Source organism: Papio anubis, chromosome 1 (assembly GCF_008728515.1).
Source record: "Papio anubis isolate 15944 chromosome 1, Panubis1.0, whole genome shotgun sequence".
NCBI lineage: Eukaryota > Metazoa > Chordata > Mammalia > Primates > Cercopithecidae > Papio > Papio anubis.
The window spans coordinates 96,450,178-96,470,233 of NC_044976.1; the positions used below are offsets into that span (position 1 = coordinate 96,450,178).

Genomic DNA, 20,056 nt, shown 5'->3' on the forward strand with positions numbered 1-20,056 from the left:
TTTTCGTTTTCTTCCAGTCAGGTCACAATTGTTTGCACGAATAGCTACTACACATTTTATTAATTCAGAATGAACATAAAGTAGGATATCATCACTGTATTCAGAAAATAATAACAACACTGCTGACAGAATCTTTTGTGGTAAGAAGATGGCATGAGACAGAGGAGGAAAGACAAGGTTGAGAAAAAGGAAACAAGGGTCAAAGCAAACTGGATAGGAAAGAATCAAAACTGATGAAGGGGTGAATATAAAACAAAAAGTGAAAAAAGGAGGGAAGATTACATGAAGAGAAAAGAGAAAATTAGAGAATAAAGAAGGAAACAATTTTAAATGCATAGTTAGATCCATAAAATTCTAGCACTAGGAAATTAAAATGTAGTATAAGGTAAAATGACTCATTCTTCCCAACATAGAGCTTTTTAATATTTTCCCATTCCCTACTCAGAAATTCTTGTATAATTCCAAAACACTTAAAAGGAGATCCGTATTTAGATTATAACTATCTATTTTGATTTAGTACAAAGGTGACATTACATCTGTACTACATGTTCAAGTTAATAATAATGAATACGTTTTAGCAGTTGTCATTCAGTTCTAAGCAAAAAAATAAACTTTTAACTTGATCACTTTACACAAAGTTAACTGGCAATTTTCAGTTTCCACATTTTATGTGAAAATAAGTAAACTAGTTCTATTCATAATTAACTTACACTTTAAAGAATTTTTAAACTCTAGGGAAAACATTTTTTTCGTAAGAATAAACTTTTGTGATACTTTATAATGATTTGCAATGCTGAATTATAAATAGCTTCACCATATTTTATGTACCGTATTTGTTTTAGAGATTTATTATGTACTTCTCCTTGTAGACTGAAAATTATTTGAAAGCAATATTAATTTTAATTTATATCTCCCATCCTACGAACAGTGCCCAACAATTTACACATTCAATGAATATTTGTTGAATGAATTAAGGAATAAATCAATGAGATGTTATAGTTTAAGTATACTTTAAGTTCTATGTGAACTAATCTTCTCATATGTTTGACATATTTGTATGTATTTCTTCCATTCGAATCTACCTATTACTACCAGACCAATCTTCTTTAAATATTTATTTCATAATGGTATTGCCCCTTTCCTAAACATTAAGAGGACCAATTCTTTCTACAGCTTAAAAATCTAAATGCCTTGACCTTTTCCAGTCACAGATTTTCACGTTCTATATAACACCGTCACTCTTGAGTTTTACTTTTAGTTTCAAGCATTGTCATAAACTCATTGTGGGAACTGTTTATAGAGTTTTGGGGAAGGAAATGCTTTTCCATTTCATTGCTTGGATATCTAATCCATTTATCAACAAAGTGTTTTCAGAAATTTGCTGTTAATACATTTCTTTGGTCTAAGGCTATAGAGAGGCTACTAGAGCACTGTGCCCATCAGCCATTACTCTGAGGCAGATCACTGGAGCTATTTGGGTATAAGCTCACAGGACACAGAACCAGCTGAGTAGGACAGCAGCTAGGAGAATCAACACAGTGAATCTACACCAGGAATTCCTGTTTTTACTCAACAGCTCACACTTCCCAGGTGGGTTTAGAAAATGAACAGAATAGTTTGACAGCCTTACTCCTGAGGAGGTACTGGCAACTCATTAGAAAACTGGCTGAGATCAGTTGAGCCCAGTGTAGACCTGCAGGACTGTTCACCTCACCCTTAGACTTGTGAACAGTAATACATGCACGTTGTTCTAGGCCACTGGGTTGGGAGTTGTTTGATCCACAACAGTAGCTAGTTGATGAAAGACTGTGCCTACAAGTACAATAATACGTAACAGAAACATAAAATATGTGGCACTGGCTCTAGGATCAGGTAGTAAGCAGAGGCTGATAATTGATGCAAAAGCCACAAAGATGATAAGTGAACTATTATCAAAGGTTGAGTAGTGAACTGATTATGTGTGCTGGAAGAATGGTGACCTGTGTTATGCAGCAGCAAATGTAAAACTGTTGCAGCCAGGCTCGGTGGCTCACGCCTATAATCCCAGCACTTTGGGAGTCCAGGGCGGGCAGATCACCTGAGGTCAGGAGTTCAAGACCAGCCTGACCAACATGAAGGAACCCCATCTCTACTAAAAAACACAAAACATTAGCCATGCGTGGTGATGCATGCTTGTAATTCCAGCTACTCGGGAGACTGAGGCAGGAGAATCACTTGAACCCAGGAGGCAGAGGTTACAGTGAGCCGAGATTGCGCCACTGTACTCCAGTCTAGGCAACAAGAGAGAAACTCCGTCTCAAAAAGACAAAAAAACAAACAAACAAAAACAAAACAAAAAACTGTTGCCTGTGGTAAATTTAAGTAAGATAATATACCTAAAGGATTTATGAAGTATGGTAAGATAATTTTTTAGGTATTATATTTAGAATGTCAGTTGATTTGATTACATGTGATAAGGTATATTGATAAGGAGAGAGTCAAAAAAGCACTCATCCATTTGCAAGCAGATTTTAAAGGGAATATAGAGAGGCCAAGGATTGCTGAGTTGGAAAATAAATTGTTTTTCCTTATAGTCTTCCCATTTGGCAAAAGATCATCCATGTAAAATGAGGCTTAAAGACTATGATCAAAGTAAGGCTGTGACCGTAAAACCCTTTGTTAACACCTCTGAAAGAATTAAGTGGTGCCCAATAGGGGAAAGGAAAGGGAAAGAGTGCTCCTAGAAATCTTGAAGAGAGGTCCCACAAATGTCAAATCCCTAAATTGCAGTAGGTTAAGTGTGTACAGACTGGATTAAGAAAATGTGGCACATATACACCATGGAATACTATGCAGCCATCAAAAAGGATGAGTTTGTGTCCTTTGTAGGGACATGGATGCAGCTGGAAACCATCATTCTTAGCAAACTATCACAAGAACAGAAAACCAAACACCGCATGTTCTCACTCATAGGTGGGAACTGAACAATGAGATCACTTGGACTCGGGAAGGGGAACATCACACACCGGCGCCTATCATGGGGAGGGGGGAGGGGGGAGGGGGGAGGGATTGCATTGGGAGTTATACATGATGTAAATGAGGAGTTGATGGGTACTGACGAGTTGATGGGTGCAGCACAGCAACATGGCACAAGTATACATATGTAACAAACCTGCACGTTATGCACATGTACCCTAGAACTTAAAGTATAATAATAAAAAAAAAGTAGTATTCTTGAAAACAATTGTAGTATGGCTTTTGCAGCAGAGAGTAGAGTATAACCAGACTTAGAGAAAACTCACAAAGTTTTACAGTAAGTTTCATAGGTAAAATAGCCATCAACTAAATTGTCTACAACTTTCTATAGGAAAGAGTAAGTCTAAGAAAACTAATCAGGTGCCAAATAGACCATTTCTTCAGAAGTAGCTCAGGAGAGTGATAGACTACGAAGGTCATCAGGGAGGGTAGAGCAAAAGGGTGCCATGTGAAAAAATAAACAGGGAAGTTACTCCCAGGGAGCAAAGGCAGGACTTAAGAAACATTTCCTGTTGTGGAGATGAGGGACTTGGTAACATTTTTCTAGCATGATTTCAGAATTACTACTGATCGGTGATTGCTAGGTAGCTCCTGTTTTTCCCCTTTTTGGAGTTACATCTGAGAAGCCACATCAGAACTTCATGTAGTATAGGAGACCCTGGAACTAACATGATGTTAGAACTAGATTCAATTTCTGGGTTTGGACTGAGCATATTTTTCCTTTAGGAGAGACATGTATAACTGAGACCAGGGGCGGTAGTCTTTGATAGACTTGAGACAAAATGAGTCCATTTCTTTACCCTTCCCCGTATCCATAACCTTTGCAATGGGACTTTGCAACTCTTCTTATCAAAGGATAGGCTTTTTCCCTACTCTGTGAATTTAAATTGACATGAATTTCTTTGACCAAGAGAATGTGGCAGAAATAATGGTATGCTCATTCTAAACCTCAGCCTCAAGAAACTCTGCATGTTCGGTTTCCTCTCTGGAACCCTGCCATTCCTATGTGAGAGACTCCTAATTTGTCGGATGGAGGATGAGAGACAACAGGGAGAAGAGACCACTTGATGAAGCCAAATCTACCACAGACTACTCTACAGGCAGCAAATCCCAAATGTGTGAAAGAGTTCAGTCAAGATAAGCAGAACTACCTACACAATTCAGCCCTGACAAAATGCATAAGTATACTCAAGTAATAATACATGTTTATTATTTGAAGCCACTGAGTTTGGGGCTGGCCTTTTTTTTTTTTTTTTTTTTTTTTTTTTTTTGCAGCAGTTGATACATGCAATGATCCCCTGCAAATATCAACTGCAGACTAACAAACATTCAAATTTTTAAAATATCTAGAATTAATTTCAGCAATCCTCCCTTTAAGTAGGGCCAGAACTAGATAATCATTTTAGGCTCTTTCAACTTAAGACTGTGTTTTTCCTGCCAACACACCAAGGAAACGATGAGATTTGTCAAAGTTAATACAAAATCCACTACTGCAATAGAAGAGTATCTGATTTTTACTTAAATGTTTCCATGAATAAGTTTACAATGCTCAAGTTAAGAAGGACATAACCCAGAGAGACAACAATCAGGTCCTCAAAACTTTTGGGAATCTGAGTAGTATTCTCATAAATATGTACATGTACCTCTTCCTATTTATGAAATATCTTGAGCAAGCAGCCTCTCATATTCAAATAAATTCTGATTTTTTCAAATACTTGGAGTCATATAATATACAGATTTCTGAAAGTTGCTGTATGTCTGTATGTATATTTTTGTGTGTATTAAACAAAAATAAAAATAAAAAAATTTTCCTTATAATGAGGCCATAATCCTGGGACCCAGGAAACACGAACTCGTGTCCTGAATGTGCCCTTGCCAGAATTTATCTCAATGTTAATTGATTCTAAATACACTTTTTTGCAAGCATTGTCCAACATCATTATATAGGCAAGAATTTGACATAAATCACTGATTGACAGAAAAAGAAATTCACTTATCTCTTTTATTGTCATTTTAGAAGATACATTAACATCTGTAATGATAATGTAAGGACTTTAAGTATTCTTTCACATTCCAAACTTAGTCATTTTCTTTGTAATTTAGATAGTTGAACAGTTATTGTGATGTGAAACCTGGAATAATTCATTTATAAAAGCTAAATTCCTGCTGCAAGACAGATAACTGCTCCACATTCTTTGCTGTGGCTAAAAACTGATTTCATGCATGTAGGGCTTCTAAACCCAAAAATATTATTTCAAAATGCATCTTTTTCAAATAAGAAAAAACCCACATTAGTCTACCAGGTTAAATAAAAAGGCTAAATGAGAGAGCTCTTAAATATAGCAAAACAAATTTCACAAAATACAATTTTAAGATACAATAAATATTTGTCATATTTTGGCAATAAAAGAAGTGGGAAATAAAATTATAATGTTAACCATGATATAATCACAAAATCTCCACAAAGTAAAGAAAAAAACACACAAAAAACTTAAGAGTATTAAATTTTAAGAGTGAAAATTTCATTTGGTTTTTCATATGAGATTACAAAAAGAAAAGCATTTGCTAAGATATAGCTTATAAGAGGCCTTCCTATAACTCTTGGGGATATTCCTATAACTGTCTGGGATATTGACAGAATATCCCAGATTCTTACAAACTATTTAGAAATTGCTGGTTTTGCCTAGATTTCCATTAAGTAGCAGTTTTCTGCAGAAAGGAATAGGACATTTTGGAAGGAATAAAGTATTATTTGGCATAATGATTTTCATTCCCAAAGAATACAAGAGCTGGATACAATTATACAAATTTTTCTAAGGCAATGGAAAAGCAATAGTCAACAAGGTGGTAACAGGCTCCTTTACCTTGAAAAGATACTATTTTTAACATTTTTCAAACAGAGAATAATCTCTATCACGTATTTGAGTTATAAAAAACCATTTAACATATCATGCTGGAAAACATTTGTCATTATATAATGATTTCATTTTAAATATTTATAAGAATATTTGTGGTGGTTAAAACACTTCATTTTTTAGATTAGAAAAACAGTTTTGTTTTGCTCTAAACATTTTCAAAGAGTAGGACAAGATTTCAAATCTAGTCCTCAAAATATTTCGTGGAAAATATTTCAAAGTCAAATGTGAAGTTGATTTAGAAATATTTCTGTTAAAATATAAATACATGTATTATCAACCTTGAACATATTAGCTGTTTATTCTACCTGTACAACAGCTTAAACATTTGCAAACATTATCTCCATAAATTATTTTAAAAATCACTATCCAAAGAAATAAAACAGAAAATTATAGGAAGCACGTAAAAGAAGTTATCCTTCCACTTCGGAACTACCATTTAGGGTGGGAATACAAGGTGTGAGGACATGGGAACAAATTAGTGAACAAATGAATAATCGAGATGATTTCGCCTCTGATTGTGCTGTGAAATGAACAAAAAACTTGGTGATTGATTTATAGAAGCAGAGATCGTTTAGATTAGGTAGTGAGGTTTTTGCATAGGATGCCACTATTTACACTAAGCCTGAATGATATTAAAAAGTCATTCAATGAAAGATCTGAGAGGAAGGACATTTTGGCAGAAGGAACTGCAAATGCAAAGGGCCAGTGCTTATTAATACGTTCATGCTGTGCATCCACAACTAAACTGCGACTTACCTAAGTTCGAAGCTCACAAGTCCTAGTTGTTTGCTGTAAAGATTATTATCAGTAGGACTTTACCTTCTCAACAATTAATTCATAAAAGTCTGTTATTTAATTAAAACACAAATTTGGCCACTTTATAGGGATATGATATATGACAGCACATACTGATTTTAGCTGTTAGAAATAAATAAGATGTTTTGACTTAGGTTATGTAAACAAAGAAATGTCCAATGTTTTTCAATAAATTAATTCAATAACAAAACTCAAAGCCTTTTAAAAAACTTTTCCATATTTTTTTTCTTCTATGAGTGCCAAGATTTTCCAAATAAGAAAAGGGAAAAAACATTTGAATAGTGAATGCTCTGCACGTAAATGAGAAAAACTGTTTGGAATATAAAGATATTAATAATTGTAGTGATTAACACTGTACAGGAGAACAAACTGTTTTGAGTAACTAGAAAACATACTAAGTTTGCATAAGTGCTTTCTGATATAGATTCCATATAGGCTGACTAGATAATACAACAATTACTTTAATTTCATTAAACTGGGAAACTTCATAATCCTCTTGCAAATAAAACATTTCATTGTAACAATTTATTTGCTGCACAAGTCTCTTCCAAATATTTTATTTTTTAACATTCACTAGCTCCTTAATATATCTTATTATAATCTCAAAATGATATGCATGTGCACACACATACACAGGATGTTTGTATGCAGCTAAAATAGACAATATCATAAGTATTATAAACTGATCATTGTGAAAAAATTCAAATGTTCATCCAACATATGAAAAAATGTGTAATCTAGTATTTAAGGAAATTAAATCAAAATGTACGTTTTCTCACATGAAATTTGCTAACATTAAGAAGAAAAATAGGCTGGGCACAGTGGCTCATACCTGTATTCCCAGCACTTTGGGGGGCTGAGGCGGGCAGATCACCTGAGGTCAGGAGTTCGAGGCCAGCTGGTGAAACTCCGCCTCTACTAAAAATACACAAAAAAATTCCCCCGGCGTGGTAGCACGCACCTGTACTCCCAGCTACTCAGGAGGCTGAGGCACGAGAATCACTTGAACCCAGGGGTAGAGGTTGCAGTGAGCTGCACGCCAGTCAAAGTGATAGAACGAGACTCCGTCTCAATTAAAAATAAAAAAGAAAAATATTAGTGTTGGAAAGTAAATGAGAAATAAGTATTTTAATATACTGTTAGTGGCTGCATCAACTTTAAAGAGCTATTTCACATTTCTAGTAAAAAATACGTCTGCCTTTTTAACCAGGAATTGATCTCTAGTAATATATCCTATAGAGACATGCATATGTGTGCACAAAAAGACATGCATACACATTTATTTCAAATAAATGAAGGAGATGCAATTAACAAAAAAGTATATTGTCACTGTAAAGCAGTATATCTTATTTAAAAGCACACATTCTAAAGAAAGAAAATTAAATCATGGTATGATTCTGAATAATTGTATATGGCATCATATTCTCTTACATCTGTTTGATTCAAAACAGTTAGATGAATGCATTAATCTTTTTTAAAACTAATCATATAACCCATATTTGGGGATTAGGAATGTTTCTGACTTCATCTGTCAATACGTAGACAGTACATTAGCTCCACAGATTTTCTAAATAATTACAAAAACATCCATATTTAATGAATAAGGAAAAAAGCCATTGCTGTTTTAAAATGAATAACTTGTGTGCTTGATTACATAGTCTAATAATTTTAAGCACCTTTTGTTTTATCTTACAAAACATTTTATATTATAAAATATTATCTGCTATAAGGTCTTTTCTTGTGCTCAACTTATTTCCATTTCTTAATAAAACGAAAAGACTATAAAATCTAGTAAGTAGAAAAATAAGTGAAAGGTAATTATTTTTAGTATTCTTTCTTGTATTCTTTATTGTATTATACAAAAATAAAAATCTTTATTTATCAAAGTCCTCTCACTTTTTCCAATGATATTGATTTAAATGTTTTTCTCTCTTTAAACTACTCTCTTGCTTCCTCATTCTCATCAGGGAATACAAGGGAAATGGAGAAAATAAGACAAGATTTTCTCAATTTTGCCACTCAGCATGCTCTGTATTCAGTAACTACTTCTTGAGTGTCCTCCATAGTCTTAGGCACTGCACAAGGTCATAAGGATGCAGCGGGGGACAAGTCAAATCCACGTTTGACCTTAAAGAACTCAGAAATTGTACTTCTTTCTTTCTTTTATTAAAGGAAAAGTTAGCTATCCAGACTGCTCAGTTAAGAACAGCAGTATTCCACCTCTCATCCTATCTTGTCTCCACAGAGAACTGTAGAGAAGCTACTTGAATTTGGAGAACTCCATGATCATCTATAAAAGTATAATTTCAATAGATTACATTGAAGGCAGAAGTGTAATTTCATGGGTTAGAAGGAAGCATTTGATGAGGAAACAGATGCATTGTTTTCACGTGCAAATTTGTTCAAAATAGGCTGACTTGTGAAAGAAAGAAGATAAGTAGAATGATAACTAGGGAGAACAGCAAAGTTGAGCCAAAGCATATTCAGTATAGAAGAATCCCACACATGCTTATGAATGGAGGAAAACTGGTAAGTAGAGAATGGAGACTCTAGAATAACAACAACAACAACAACATACAAATATATATGTGAGGGAACAAGGTGCTGAAGGAGGTAAAATAGTTTGATTGAAGGCAGAGCTTAAAAGTAAACTTACAAAGAATAGAAATATTTCTTCTAAAAGAGATAAAGTTGAAAAGTTGAGAGGTCAGATTTCTGAAGATGATGGATGGTCTCTGACAGAGCTCTGTGCAGATGATTTTCCATGGCCTCTATGATTTTTGATGGCCTCTGTAGGAGATTCACTTGGAGACTAGAAAATCAGGAGTCTAAGTAATTAACTAGCTAAGAAATTTAAAATTTGTTTTGAACTTTTTTAGAGCCCTAAGGAAGAAATGTGAGAAGTTCTATTCTATCTCTAACAATGGCTCTGAAATAAACATTGAGTTCTTACAATGCCTACACCCTGCTAATTTTCAATAGGGTAACTTATGTATTCTTACATCAATCCTGGGAGGCTAATGCCACTTATCAACTGATTGCACAAATGAGACAACTGAGTCAGAAAGTGGTTCAAGTAAAATTTCAATCTGAGAAGCTTAATTCCAACACTCTTAATCATGAATATATATTTCCTCTGAGCTTATTTCCACAAGACATATTAGGATACTAGTAAATAAGTTTAATTCATATTTACTAATGATACAGGAAAAGGGCAGGGAAGTGCTGGTTACAGAATGGCATTGTCCCTGGTGAGGGTCCACCCTCGGGCCTGTGCCCACAGACCTAAGTGAGAACAGCACTTCTGTTTTCGCTCCCAAATGTTCCATTTTCCAAGACTACTCTGGCCCACCAGGCCCCCCATCCTGTGCCTATAAAAACTCTGAGACACTAGCAGGCACCCAGACACAGGCAGCTGGACATTAAGAGGAACACACCAGCAGAAAAGCACACCAACAGATGCTATGTTTGCCACTGATGGCAGAACGATGCAGATGACATGGAATTTGGCCGAGGGTGGTCAGAGAAGAGCCTAGCCACTGAGCCCACTGAACTGCCTGACTCCAGGGGAAGACCACCTTCCTACTCCATCCCCCTTCCGGCTCCCCATCCATCTGCTGACAGCTACTTCCACCACTCAATTAAAAACTTTGCACCCATCTTCCAAACCCACGTATGATCTGATTTTTTCAGTACACTAAGGCAAGAACCCAGGATACAGAAAGAAAGCCCTCTGTCCTGATAAGGCAGAAAGTCTAAGTGGGCTGATTAACACAAGCCCCCTGTGGACACATAAGCTGAAAGAGCACACTAACACGTTCACTGGGGCTTCGGGAGCTGTAAACACTCAACCCTAGATGCTGCCGTGGAGTCCACATTCCCCACTACCTGCCCAAATGCATGCTTCCCCTAGGGGTTTGAGCTTTGGGACAACAAAAAAGTGAGCCACATCACCACTGCACACCCTGTAAGGGGGGATAAGAGAACTTTTCTTGTTTCAACTGAGGGCTCATCCAGGATCCTGGAAGGTGAGTGTGAAAGCACAACTGCAGGATCTGCCTCTTTTCCAAAACACTGCCACCTCTCTCTCTTTCCTGTGAGTAAAAGGCTCTGTTTCCCATCATGGAGTTTTAACCACTCTAACGAGGCTGGTTAAACACCCCAGACTTCATTTTTTGTCTCTCTCTCACTGTTTGAAATGGCTCTTATCTCTTCCTTTATGATATTGAGAGTTTTGTTAAAGGCTGCGGCAATGTTATTAACTAAAATGGGCATTTGATTCAGCCGCCAAAAGTGCAAATCAGACCAACTGTAGAGGTACACTGACAGCTTCTACCCAAAAAGCCACAGGCAAGCGTGGCTCCGGGTATCTACACCTTACTCCTTCTCCTCCCAGGTCAGGTGCCTGGGCATGTCCACAGCATGTAAAGGCCATGCTCAACAGCCACATTTAAATTGCTTTGCCATTTTAAGGAACACATGAAATCACATTCTACTGAGAGTTTCAAGTGCGAAATAAGCAATAAAAAGTATCTTCGGGAGAGCACATGGAAACAGCACCTAAATTGTACCACCTTGAAGAAGTTAGTAACTGGGAAAGAACTAGGAAAAAAATTCATGTATATCAGTACTGTGGGAAACAGTTTGACCATTTTGAAAATTTTAAAGAACATTTTTGAAAACACACAAGTGAAAAACCTTTTGACTGTCTAAATCATCAATAATGATTTGCTAGAAATACCATCCTCAAAGGTCACCTCATTGCATGCCAAACTGGAGTAGGGGCAAAAAAAAGGAAGAAGTTCTATGAATGTCAGGTCTGTGACAGTGTATTTAACAGCTAGGACCAGTTCAAAGATCACTTGATAATACACACTAGACATACACCCAACCATTGTACTTTATGTGACTTGTGATTTATGCAACGAAATGAATTAAGGAGACATCTTAGTGATACTCAAATATTTCAGAGCATCTAGTAACAGAAGAAGTTCTTTCAGAAGAAACAGGTGTGCAAACTGAACCTGTAACATCAGTGACTATTATGGAACAAGTTGGGAAGGTGCATGTGCTACCATTGCTTCAGGTCCAGATGGATTCAGCACAAGTGACTGTGGAACAAGTCCATCCAGATCTGCTTCAGGACAGCTAGGTACATCATTCACACATGAGTGAGCTTTCAGAGCAGGTCCAAGTGAGTTATTTAGAAGTGGGTCGAATTCAGACTGCAGAAGGTCTGAACTGAACTGAAGAAGACTGAAGAAGGTACATGTAGAGGAGCTACATGGTGAACAGGTAAATCAGATGCCAGTGGAAGTACAAACTGCTCTTCTAGAAGCAGATTTGGACCATGTGACCCCAGAAATCATGAACCAAGAGGAGAGCAAGCCTAGCAAAACAGATGCTGCTGAGGCTGCCAGAGAAGATCACGAAGATACTGAGGATTTACAGACCAAGCCAATAGTGGATTCTGAAGTGAAAAGGCAGAGAATGAGGACAGAACAGCTATGCTGCTTTTAGAATGAAGTAACACATGAATATATTTTTTTCATTTACCTGTTGGAGTTTTGAACGGATTATGAGCACTATGACTGTCCTTAAGCTAACAGGCAAATGGAGCAATGTTAAGCTGTTTCCTGGTGTGCTAAAACAAATTGATTCCCCTCCACCTAATTAATGCCACAGAGGAGGAGATTTTTCCATAACTGAAGGGGAATTTTGAGAAGTATATTACTAGAAACCTAAAGAGATTATATTCTTATTATATAGATGGGTACGAATGTATCTACTTTCACTGTGGTCAAAGTTCTCTCTTTTCTCTTCCCCAGATCATGTCCATTCTCAAATTTTCCCATACTATAAAGTCAAACTTAAATCATTAGAATGCAGCTTTATGTATTCAAATGCATGTTAGAAAATTGAATATATAGGAAACACAAGGCTGCATCATAAAAACTGCATTGTTAATGCACGGTTAAATTTTGGCTTCTGGCTTTCTTTAGTTTGAAAAAAATGTTCTTGTCTATCCCAGTAGTCAGAGATAACATCTCTGCAACAGAAAGAGTGGTGGAGGCAAAATTTCTAGAATGTTAAAAAAAAATACACACCCCTGCGCCTTTTCAAAACCAAATAAGTTCTATAAAGCATCTCTGGTTCTTTAAAAGTTTATGTTGTAGAATAAACATTCTTCTCAGCACCACATCACACTTACTCCAAAATTGACCACATAGTTGAAAGTAAAGCACTCCTCAGCAAATGTACAAGAACAGAAATTATAACAAACTGTCTCTCAGACTACAGTGCAATCAAACTAGAACTCAGGATTAAGAAACTCATTCAAAACCGCTCTACTACATGGAAACTGAACAACCTGCTCCTGAATGACTACTGGGTACATAACGAAATGAAGGCAGAAATAAACATGTTCTTTGAAACCAATGAGAACAAAGATACAACATACCAGAATCTCTGGGACGCATTTAAAGCAGTATGTGAGGGAAATTTATAGCACTAAATGCCCACAAGAGAAAGCAGGAAAGATCTAAAATTGACAACCTAACATGACAATTAAAAGAACTGGAGAGCAAGAGCAAACACATTCAAAAGCTAGCAGAAGGCAAGAAATAACTAAGATCAGAGCAGAACTGAAGGAGATAGAGACACAAAAAAAACCTTCAAAAAAATCATTGAATCCAGGAGCTGGTTTTTTGAAAAGACCAACAAAATTGATAGACTGCTAGTCAGACTAATAAAGAAGAAAAGAGAGAAGAATCAAATAGACACAATAAAAAAGGATAAAAGGGATATCACCACCGACCCCACAGAAATACAAACTACCATCAGAGAATACTATAAACACCTCTATGCAAATAAACTAGAAAAACATAAAATAAATGGATAAATTCCTGGACACATACACTCTCCCAAGACTAAACCAGGAAGAAGTTGAATTCCTGAATAGACCAATAACAGGCTATGAAATTCAGACAATAATTAATAGCCTACCAACCAAAAAAAGTCCAGGACCAAACGGATTCACAGCCGAATTCTACCAGAGGTACAAGGAGGAGCTGGTACCATTCCTTCTGAAACTATTCCAATCAATAGAAAGAGGGAATCCTCCCTAACTCACTTTATGAGGCCAACATCATCCTGATACCAAAGCCTGACAGAGACACAACAAAAAAGAGAATTTTAGACTAATATCCCTGATGAACATCGATGCAAAAATCCTCAATAAAATACTGGCAAACCAAATCCAGCAGCACATCAAAAAGCTTATCCAACATGATCAAGTAGGTTTCATCCCTGGGATGCAAGGCTGGTTCAACATACGCAGATCAATAAACGTAATCCAGCATATAAACAGAATCAAAGACAAAAAACACATGATTATCTCAATAGATGCAGAAAAGGCCTATGACAAAATTCAACAGCCCTTCATGCTAAAAACTCTCAATAAATTCAGTACTGATGGAACGTATCTCAAAATAATAAGAGGTATTTATGACAAACCCACAGCCAATATCATACTGAATGGGCAAAAACTGGAAGCATTCCCTTTGAAAACTGGCATAAGACAGGGATGACCTCTCTCACCACTCCTATTCAACAGAGTGTTGGAAGTGCTTGCCAGGGCAATCAGGCAGGAGAAAGAAATAAAGGGTATTCAATTAGGAAAAGAGGAAGTCAAACTGTCCTTGTTTGCAGATGACATGATTGTATTAGAAAACCCCATGATCTCAGCCCGAAATCTCCTTAAGCTGATAAGTAACTTCAGCAAAGTCTCAGGATACAAAATCAATGTGCAAAAATCACAAGGAGAACTATAAACCACTGCTCAGTGAAATAAAAGAGGATGCAAACAAATGGAAGAACGATGCTCATGGATAGGAAGAATCAATATTGTGAAAATGGCCATACTGCCCAAGGTAATTTATAGATTCAATGCCATCCCCATTAAGCTACCAATGACTGTCCTCACCGAATTGGGAAAAACTACCTTAAAGTTCATATGGAACCAAAAAAGAGCCCACATAGTCAAGTCAATCCTAAGTCAAAAGAACAAAGCTGGAAGCATTACGCTACCTGACTTCAAACTATACTACAAGGCTACAGTAACCAAAACAGTATGGTACTGGTACCAAAACAGAGATACAGACCAATGGAACAGAACAGAGCCCTCAGAAATAATACCACACATCTACAGCCATCTGATCTTTGACAAACCTGACAAAAACAAGAAATGGGGAAAGGATTCCCTATTTAATAAACGGTGCTAGGAAAACTGTCTAGCCATATGTAGAAAGCTGAAACTGGATCGCTTCCTTACATCTTATACAAAAATTAATTCAAGATGGATTAGAGACTTAAATGTTAGGCCTAAAACCATAAAAACCCTAGAAAAAAACCTGGGTAATACCATTCAGGACTAGGCATGGGCAAGGACTTCATGATTAAAACAGCAAAAGCAATGGCAACAAAAGCTAAAATAGACAAACGGGATCTAATTAAACTAAAGAGCTTCTGCACAGCAAAAGAAACTACCATCAGAGTGAATAGGCAACCTACAGAATGGGAGAAAATTTTTGCAATCTACTCATCTGACAAAGGGCTAATATCCAGAACCTACAAAGAATTCAAACAAATTTACAAGAAAAACACAAACAATCCCATCAAAAAGTGGGCAAAGGATATAAACAGACACTTCTCAAAAGAAGACATTCATACAGCCAACAGACACATGAAAAAATGCTCATCATCACTGGCCATCAGAGAAATGCAAATCAAAACCACAATGAGATACCATCTCACACCAGTTAGAATGGCGTTCATTAAAAAATCAGGAAACTACAGGTGCTGGAGAGGAAGTGGAGAAATAGGAACACTTTTACATTGTTGGTGGGACTCTAAACTAGTTCAACCATTGTGTAAGACAGTGTGGTGATTCCTCAAGGATCTAGAACTAGAAATACCATTTGACCCAGTCATCCCACTACTGAGTATATACCCAAAGGATTATAAATCATGCTGCTATAAAGACACATACACATACATATGTGTGCATATGTCCTTATAGCAGCATGATTTATAAACCTTTGGGTATATTCCCAAATGATTATATATGTGTGTGTATTGTGCACACATATGTATTACTACAGCACTATTCACAATAGCAAAGACTTGGAATCAACCCAAATGTCCATCGGTGACAGACTGGATTAAGAAAATGTGGCACATATACACCATGGAATACTATGCAGTCATAAAAAAGGATAACTTCGTGTCCTTTGTAGGGACATGGATGCAGCTGGAAACCATCATTCTCAACTATTGCAAGAACAGAAAACCAAACACTGCATGTTCTCATTCATAGGTGGGAATTAAACAAGGAGATCACTTGGACACAGGAAGGGGAACAACACACACCGGGGCCTATTTTGGGGAGAGGGGAGGGGAGGGATAGCATTAGCAGATATACCTAATGTAAATGACGAGTTAATGGGTGCAGCACACCAACATGGCACATGTATACATATGTAACAAACCTGCACGTTGTGCTCATGTACCCTAGAACTTAAAGTATAATAAAAAAATTTTATGTAGACAATGCTATAATACTTTATATTTTTGCTTATAATGGCAACCATCAGTTCTTTTTCACCTAAGATAGGTTGAGAAATTTTATTTAACGGCAGCTGAAGAGTCATTTTCAATCGGGAAAATTCATTTACATCTGTGGTAAACTTTATTTTGATTAAAAGTTGCACTGGTATTTTACCACTAGATGAAAAAAAACATGAGTATCATTTAAAACTTTATGTATTTAAAATAAAGTACAGAGAAAAACATTTATATAATTATCAGGCTTTGTTTTGAATGAAATCTTTTCCTCTGATCCTTAATGCAATAATTTTGTGCTATAACTTTTAAAGCCATACAAATAAGAGTGCTAAACTGTGAACTTAAAAGGAGGTGTGTAAATATTTTTAATCAGTATTACTTGGAAAATAAAATATAACAAACACATAAACTAATACACTATTTTCTTTACCTATTAAATATTGGGAGTTATTTACATTTTTAAAGTAAAGTTTAAAATTATGAAAAAAATTACATAATATTGTTATCCTGAAAATAATATATTTTATGGGATATTCTAAGACAGAAAAACACATAGAAAAAGATGATCAGTTAATAACAAAAATCACTTTTAATTGCCACACAGATAATTTGGGTGTACACTTTTTCTAATTTTTGATGCCTATAAGCACATACACAAACATATATATTACAAAAAACTCAACTTACACTTCTTTAAACCTTGTTTTGCATTTAAGAAATTTTTCTATGTTGATAAAAATAAATGTTATGTCACAATTTTTAATGGCTACTTATTATTACATTTTATAGCATTATGAAAATTAAACAGACTCCTACGTTGGACACATGAATTGTCACTTTCTATTTTGCTATTATCAACAATTATGTAAGAAACAATCTTTATAATCATCACTATGTATCTGTCAGATTATGTCCCTTATAGTTTCCCTTTATAATTTTATAATACATAAAATAATATAGGTTTTTGGTTCTGCTCCATTAAACTTTATTTTTAGAACTCTGTTAAATTTGTAGCTTTCTAAAATGTTTTATCTTAAAGACTAATATCTTAATGACTCACTCATTAGCTTTATTTTTCAAATATTTAATTAAAATTAAATTTTATAATTGTGATTTTTTTGCACTTCCTTAACCTGTATGTATTTTACTTTTAGATTATTAAAATGTGGCCAATAATAACACTTACTAGTTTGGTTTTTGAGAAGATTAAGTGGGTTAATATATTCAGGGGGCTTAGAACAGCTCCTGGCACATAGTCAGCAATGAAATACATATTTATAGTTATACTATATATAGTTATATAAGTATGGCATATATATACACACATGTACATATACATGTATTAATATATGTAAGTATATAACCATATAACTATACAAAAAGTTATAACATATATATATATATCTATGCACATGAACTAATGAATACTTATACTTGACCTGCTTCTAAACATTTTGAATATCATCTCTGACTACTATTATTCTTTTAATATACTGCTGGATATGATTTGCTAATTTGATTTAAACTTTTTATTAATGTAAGTAAGCTCAATTTTAATGTTCCTTTTGTGCTATTTTATTCAAGTGTTGTTATTGAGTGTTTTCAGAATAAATTATAAATCTCATGTTTTCCCATATTGTAGAAATATTTAAATAACAAAGGAATTATTAATTATAACCGATAACTGTTACTCTTTAGGACTGGCAAAGATCACCTATGAAACAGTATATTAGTATAGCAACTCTTCTGTAGTTAGACTTTTTTTCATTTTCTCTTTTTTTTTCTCCTTCCTATTTCCTCCATGGTTATACGTTTGGTTATGCTTTCCAAATTCACTGAATTCATCTAATCTAAGTATAATTTAGAATTCACTTATATTTTCCTAACAGACTTACAGATATTTCAAAATTTTAGTAGCCTAGATTTCTAAAAGGCTATAACCTTTTTTTTTTTTTTTTTTTTTTTGCCATCTCTGGATAGATCTGCTCCTCATTCCTAATGCTTTGAATTTGTATTTCATATCATTTATTTTTATTCATTTGGCTTGTCCTATGTGAATAATTGGATAATTGATTTGCACTTTCAAAAAACTAAATCAAAAACCCAATTCAAAAAAACAGTTTTCAAAAAGTCAATACTTGACTAAATTATCGGTTTTTCATTTTTTTATTTTTTATTTGATAAACTTTTGTTTTTTTATTTTGTATTTGATAACCATAATTTTTGCTGACTTGCCTACTGCTATATCTCTCACTATCACCGGTTTTCTAGCAAGCATTCTTTCCAGTAGTTTTCACATTATAAGTGCTATGTCAATTGGTGTGTAACATTTTTCTTTATCTGTCTCCCCAATGTCTTACAAGGCACATACCTTGCTTTTAAATTTTCTAGGTGTTCTTTTTGTCTTTTAATTAGAGGAATAAATTAGCATCTTTTTCTCATGGTCAGATAAGATTAGAATTGTAGATGTTAACTTTGATGCAAGGTATTTAGCACATATTTACTGTCTTTCATTTCCCTAATCCACAGTTACTCAGTCTTCATTTTGATAGTCTGGGGTTTACATGCAGATTATCATCATTATATTGCCATACTCATATTATTATCTACTATTTTAAAAATATTTGTCTTTTATATTCACTTGTACAAAAGAATTTTAAACCATACTCTTGATTTCTAAATTGTTTTCCATTCAAGTGTAAAATATTTTTCAGGTTTTTTTTTCCTAATAGGTTAGATAAATGGTATATTTTCTGAACCCCTGAATGTCTAAGAATATATTTATACACCAGCATACATTAACTACCTTGCCTCTACATAAAACTGTCAGCCCACAACATAATTTCTTTTAAAATTCCGCAGACAAAATTTCTATATTATCTTCTGATATATGGAAGTGAACAGGTGAAGCCACCTAAATTTCCTCCCCCTGCTCTTGGTAACCTATTTGTCCCTTTAGCCTACATATTTATTGGCAAGACTTTTCTTAATTGTTGTAGTATAATAACTTGACTAGATAATAGTAAACTCGGAAAATAAATCATTTGGAGTTATACATGCAGGTAAAGAAAAAACTCTCCTATGACATCACTGATTATTGGTTATACTTATTTAACTTTCTCTGTGGGGTATACGTATTTCTGTCGCCCTACTCTCGATTCTTTGCTCTGCTCTGTTTTTACTCAACATGTTATCATCTCCCAACATATTATATATATTCTTGTGTCCTAATGTTTATAATCTGTCTCCCTCCTCAGGATGTCATCTTTGTGAGAGCAGGTGTAATGTTTGCTTTGTTTATTGCTGTGTTTCCAGAACATTGAATGATACCATAGCTAGAATGCAAACAGTTTTTGACTGAATTCAAGAAATCCCACATTGGGTCATCATTTATCCTGAATATTACTGAGTTTTTTTTCACATTATAGTATCTTACTTAACATTCAGAATTTTTAAAATATTTTTCTATGATTTGTTTCATATTCTGTTAATTTTTTCATTTGTATTTATGGTGGGTGCATATTAGGTGTATGTATTTATAGGCTACATGTGATGTTTGATAAGGTTGGGAAGGAAAGCAGGTGGGGAAAGGTGGGGATGGTTAATAGTTACAAAAATAACCATTAGAATGAATAACCATTAGAATAAATAAGATGTAGCATTTGATAGCACAACAGAGTGTC

At 34.9% G+C, this 20,056-nt stretch overlaps 1 protein-coding gene and 1 pseudogene across 5 annotated transcripts in view; one reads left to right on the forward strand and one right to left on the reverse strand.

Moving 5' to 3' along the window:
• DPYD (dihydropyrimidine dehydrogenase) overlaps nucleotides 1-20,056 on the reverse strand; it is an 869,249-nt gene that overhangs the window by 695,793 nt on the left and 153,400 nt on the right. The window lies entirely within an intron of this gene.
• LOC103887075 lies at nucleotides 11,202-12,274 on the forward strand (annotated as a pseudogene).